This window comes from Sminthopsis crassicaudata, chromosome 1 (assembly GCF_048593235.1).
Source record: "Sminthopsis crassicaudata isolate SCR6 chromosome 1, ASM4859323v1, whole genome shotgun sequence".
Classification (NCBI taxonomy): Eukaryota; Metazoa; Chordata; class Mammalia; order Dasyuromorphia; family Dasyuridae; genus Sminthopsis; species Sminthopsis crassicaudata.
The window spans coordinates 755,120,806-755,126,687 of record NC_133617.1 but is presented as its reverse complement, the minus strand read 5'-3'; the positions used below and the strand labels follow the sequence as shown (position 1 = coordinate 755,126,687).

The 5,882-nt window shown below is 49.5% G+C and overlaps 1 long non-coding RNA gene across 1 annotated transcript; it reads left to right on the top strand.

Annotated features, from left to right (window-relative positions):
• Positions 1–667: 667 nt before the first annotated feature.
• Positions 668–5,633, top strand: LOC141552133 (uncharacterized). The gene is made up of 2 exons (XR_012485068.1): positions 668–1,017; positions 3,313–5,633. It is a non-coding gene; the product is annotated as an uncharacterized LOC141552133 (long non-coding RNA).
• The last annotated feature ends 249 nt before the right edge of the window (positions 5,634–5,882 follow it).

The window sequence follows — 5,882 nt, the reverse complement described above, 5'->3', positions numbered from 1 at the left end:
CTGTTTCTGTCCATCACGGATCAGCTGGAAGTGGATCAGCTCTTCTCTCTGTCGAAGATCTCCACTTCCCTCAGAATCCGTCCTCGTACAGCACTGAGGCGTACAGCGATCTCCTGGTTCTGCTCATTTCTCTCAGCCTCAGCTCCTGTCAGTCTCTCCGGCCCGGGGGCCGTAGTGACAGCTGAGCCCCTGCCGGCCGCCATGGCGCCGTCTCTTAAAGGTAACGGCCCGTCTAAAATACCTGCGGCAGACCGGGCGGAACCGCTCTCCCAGCGGGCCCCTCCCCGGCCCCTCCGGAGGAGACCGCGCCCCGGACCGGGAACAGCAGCGGGGCCAGGAGCGGGTCTCCAGGAATTCGTCACCAACCACTTTGCCGGGCCAAGGGGCCTCCTCGGAGAGGCGAGCCCGGGCGCTCTGGCTCCCCCTCGGCCGCCCCTAGACTCCCCGGCCTGGCGCCCCCCCCCCCCCCCACCGGAGCGAACGCGCGAAGAAGGCGTCCGGATCCCGGGTCTTTCCCATGGACGCGACACTTTGGGGAAATCACTAAAAACGGAGCGAGTAGAATGAGGGATCCGGGCAGGCTCCTCCCTGGGCCCGAGGCCCCTTTCTCACGCGAGCTCCCCAGGAACGCCGCGTGCGGCCACACCGCGGGACACACGCACCTGGGAGGCAGTCATAAGCCAACCACGGGGCAGGCGCGGCAGAAGTGGCACAGGCCGCGCCGCCCCGGAGACGAAGGGCTGCCAATGGTACCCCGGGGGGAGGGAGGCTCCAGCACGGAGTGGCCCTTCCTTCTGGGGAGGACTTACGGGAAGAAATGGAGCACCGAGGAAGGGGAGGCGCCTGGGTCTGCGCCGCGGCGGGGAGGACCAAGGACCTCACTGAAGCCGCCGAGGCCACAGGCCGGCCAGCCAAGTGCTGGGGCCGAGCACCAGCTTTCTCACCGAGCCCAGCGCGCTCCGGCCGGATTGGGCGAGGCAACGGCGGGACCGGGCGGAGAGCTACTGGGACGGCAAGGTGGGCAAAGTATACATAATTAGGAGGGACCCGAGGACCTGCGGCCGCCCTTGGGCTGCTTCCCATCGCTGTCAATAAGTGATCTAGGAGGGACGGCTCCTCCATTAGACAGTAGCACCCCAGCAAAGGAAAATGCTAGCTATGATAGCAAGGGCGGACGTTTAGGAAGGGTAGGGATAGAGCGCTAGTCTTGGACCTGGGCGCCAAAATGCAGATGTGGAAAACACGGGAGGCGCGGGCGTCTCACGGGGTCTGGGTGCGAAGAAGGGAAAGTAGTTTGTAGAGTGTAAGAGCAATGAAGTTAACCGCATGGTATAATATGGTGGAAGGAAAAAGGGAAGAAGGGAAAGAAGGAAGGAAAGAAAAAAGGGAGGGAGGGAGGAGGGAGGGAGGGAGGAAGGAAGGAAGGAAGGAAGGAAGGAAGGAAGGAAGGAAGGAAGGAAGGAAGGAAGGAAGGAAGGAAGGAAGGAAGGAAGGAAGGAAGGAAGGAAGGAAGGAAGGAAAGAAAAGAAGGAAGGAAGGAAGGAAGGAAGGAAGGAAGGAAGGAAAGAAAAGAAGGAAGGAAGGAAGGAAAGAAAAGAAGGAAGGAAGGAAGGAAAGAAAAGAAGGAAGGAAGGAAGGAAAGAAAAGAAGGAAGGAAGGAAGGAAGGAAGGAAGGAAGGAAGGAAGGAAGGAAGGAAAGAAAAGAAGGAAGGAAGGAAGGAAAGAAAGAAAAAAGGGAGGGAGGGAGGGAGGGAGGGAGGAAGGAAGGAAGGAAGGAAGGAAGGAAGGAAGGAAAGAAAAGAAGGAAGGAAGGAAGGAAGGAAGGAAGGAAGGAAGGAAGGAAGGAAGGAAGGAAGGAAGGAAGGAAGGAAGGAAAGAAAAGAAGGAAGGAAGGAAGGAAAGAAAAGAAGGAAGGAAGGAAGGAAAGAAAAGAAGGAAGGAAGGAAGGAAAGAAAAGAAGGAAGGAAGGAAGGAAGAAAAGAAGGAAGGAAGGAAGAAAGGAAGGAAGGAAGGAAGGAAGGAAGGAAAGAAAAGAAGGAAGGAAGGAAGGAAGGAAAGAAAAGAAGGAAGGAAGGAAGGAAAGAAAAGAAGGAAGGAAGGAAGGAAAGAAAAGAAGGAAGGAAGGAAGGAAGGAAGGAAGGAAGGAAGGAAGGAAGGAAGGAAGGAAGGAAGGAAGGAAGGAAGGAAAGAAAAGAAGGAAGGAAGGAAGGAAAGAAAAGAAGGAAGGAAGAAAGGAAGGAAGGAAGGAAGGAAGGAAGGAAGGAAGGAAGGAAGGAAGGAAGGAAGGAAGGAAGGAAGGAAGGAAGGAAGGAAGGAAGGAAGGAAGGAAGGAAAGAAAAGAAGGAAGGAAGGAAGGAAAGAAAGAAAAGAAGAAAGGAAGGAAGGAAGAAAGAAGAGAGGGAGGGAAGGAAGGAAGGAAGAAGGGAGGGAGGGAAGGAAGGAGGGAGAAGGAGAAGGAGAGTAAGAGGGGGAGAGAGAGAGAGACAGAGAGATAGAGAGACAGAGAGAGACAGAGAGACAGAGATAGAGAGACAGAGATAGAGAGACAGAGAGAGAGACAGAGAGACAGAGACAGAGAACACTTAATCTTTTTGGGTGAGTGATTAGTCTTTGTGCTTGTCTCCTGAGGACAGAAATCGCAATAGCAGACAGGAGTTTAAAGAAGAGACCCAGACTTCCTCTATGTAAAAAATGCTCCTAGCAATTAGTCACCTTTCCCGATCGCTAGGCTGCCTCAGGCACTAGGGACCAGCAAGCGAGGGCACGAGCGCGGCTCGGAGAGAGCCTAGCGGGACTTTGGGGCTGGGACCGCGAGACCGAGACCCAGCTCATCGGCCGGCCGGCTAACGAGCACTTCCTAAACGCCTGCAGCGGGTCTGGCATTTTGTGGCTACCAGGGATGCGGAGCCATCTCAGAGATGATTTGTGACCAGCACGTGCCGGGTTCATTTGAAATTCGCCGCAGAATCTCTGACATTCTTTCCCATTTGGGCAATAAGCCTTTTAAGGGAATTCTGGGATTTAAGGGAATTAAGGGAACTCTGACAATTCCCCTGTTCTTGCTGAGGAGTGGGGGGAGGAGGAGGAAGGATTCCACATCCTGGAGTTGGATCTTATTAACACCACCTGCCCTACCTTGGCCCCGGGGTTGCCGATGCAGTCATTCCACTTTGGGGACCGAGTCCATGCTCCAGAACACGAAGTGCGTCAGCCTCCAATGTGGTCACCACACCAAGCCTTCGGACTCAGCCAGGTGGCCTGCGGCCTCCCCCTCCCTTAAAGGCAGTGTTTCCTCTCATCTCCTGCTCACAGATTTATGCTCATTACCAAAGAAAAGCACTTGGACCCAAAGGTGACGGGCCATGGAGTCCCCAGGGAAGGTGGTGAGATGCACGGGCATTCTATATTCTTCCTGGGAATGCCTGGTCCCTAAATGTCAGAGCTGGAGGAGCAGTCTCAGCCACAAATAGACTCCCACAAGACATCATCCTGCCCCTTTGGGACTCTCAGTGAGGAGGGGTCCTCCACCTCCAGGCAGCGCCTTCCCCATGGAACAGCGAGCTCACGGGGCCTCCCTGAGACCAGCACCACCGATTCCTCCCCTCCCAGCTCCTCTGGGGCTGAGCACAGCAAGGCTGCTTCCTGTCCCGGACGCTTTCAAAGCCCTGAACTCCTCGATCTACAGTTTCTCTTCTCCAAGAAAATAGAAGCTCCTTCAGGGCAACAACTATTCCATATTTGTCTTTGTATCCTCAGGACTGAGCCCCCTTTCTAATACATAGAAGGCCCCTCATATAACTTTACTGATTGATTCTTCAGGCTAAATGTGCCTAGAGCCAGTGGCTCCTGCCAGTTCTCCTCTGCCATGACTCAAGACCCTTCCTGGGGCTCTCCAGCTTGGCAATGCCCTGCTAATCCCTGGCCCCAGCAGTGAACAGGAAAGCCCAGGCTGTGGGCCCAGAATGATGGGCGTGGGGACGCTCCTTACCTTTCCCCTGGACATTCTGCCTTTCTTAAGATTATAGGATGTTAGCACTTCCTGGCTGTGTGACCCTGGGCAAGTCACTTAACCTCAGCCTCAAAAAAAAAAAAAAAAAAAAAAAAAAAAAGATTATAGGATGTTTCCTAGCTACCCCATCATGCTCTTGACCCATATTAGGTTTGTTGTTATTGTTGAGTCACCTCAGGTGCATTCAGCTCTCAGGGATCCAGTTTGGGGTTTTCTTGGCAGAGACACTGGACTGGTTCATCTCCAGCTCATTACAGATGAGGAAACTGAGGCAAACAAGGTGAAGTGACTTGCCTGAAGAGGCCCCAGGCTCTCCCCACTGCCAGAGCAGTCTCGAAGTGCCCTAAATTCCCTGAATGGTCAATACCAGATGTCTGACCACACCTGCCTGGGAAGTTGATCATTTAAATTCACAAATAGAATGTTTCCTTTATTCTTACCAAATTGTATCTTGCTGAGACAGTTAGGTGGAACAGTGCATAGAATGCTGAATTTGGAATCAAGACCTGAGTTCAAATTCTGCCTTAGGCATTTTCTAGCTGTATGACCCTGAGCAAGACAATGAAACCCTCCCCTCCTCAGTTTTCCCATCTGGAAAATGGGGATAATAATAGTATCCACCTTCCAGGGTCATTCTGAGGTAGGATTTTTCCTTCTTTCAAATTCTATTTGTGAATTTAAATAATTTCTATTAAAAAGCAGCAAATTAAATAATAAAGGATGGGCTATGTCTGATTTGCAGAAATATTTGTTTCTTAGACAAGTTAAAACAATACACGTTACCAATTATCTGTTAAATATAACATATAATGATGAGTTTCTTACTCTTAAACAGTTTATTCTGAAATTGAAATGCCTCCAAATTGTATTTTTCTAACACGTTCTTTTATAATCAAATCCCACTTTTAATGTTTAAAATTTCTTTTATAATATAAATAGAGCTAAGACAATTCTTGTTTTTAAGTAGCATTATGAATAAGTAGAAAACTTATTTCAGCAAGTTAACATGGTGCAAAGGCATTTCCAAATACTCTTATGTTTTGTTAGATTTCCTCTTCCCTAGGATCCAGCAAAGGAAAGTATTAGAAGGTTTATCTAATAAGTTCTACCAAAGAAATAGGAATGACAAATATAGTCTATTGTGATTCAGGCACTTTGGACAGCAAATCTTTACATTTTTGTTTCAAATCTCTTACATTTCCAACTTGTTCTTTTTCCCATTCAGAGATAAATTGTGAAACATCAGACATGAGGAACTTATGTGCAACTGAAAACCCCCGTGGTGGTCCTACTTCTCCCCCTCCCCTTCCCATTTTAATATTTTTATGTTCTAGGTTTGAGAAAAAAAAAGTCTGAACAGTCCAGTTGTCTCTTTGGGATGGCCAGCTGCTGCCATGACAGTGCTTTATTTTTCCTCATTGACTACACCAACTTGAAGGGAAGCCAGGCTAAATATATAATTAGAGCTTCAGAGTGACTAATCAGATGCCAGAAAGAAGGCAAGGAAAAGGAACTCTAGAAATGATGACCAATTTTCCACATCAACCAAATATTAAAGGGTTACCCATCATAACATGTCTTGTAAAAGAAGATAACCTAGATAAAGTGATTTGTAAACCGTAAAGCACTATGTGAATGTTAGTTACTAATTGCTATTATTTGTTATTGTTATTAATATCAGCCCTGAGCTCTAAGCTCTTGAGATTTGGTTGGATTTGGACTTCCTTGCCCAAGATGCCCTAGCCAGCCCTCTTGGATCTGTGTCATCTGCAGATTTCTTCTCCGAGTTATTGATACAAATGTGAACCAGAACATGACCAAGTCAAGACTCCCGGGATAGTCCTCAGAAGGCCTCCCATGATGACCTAGTCTT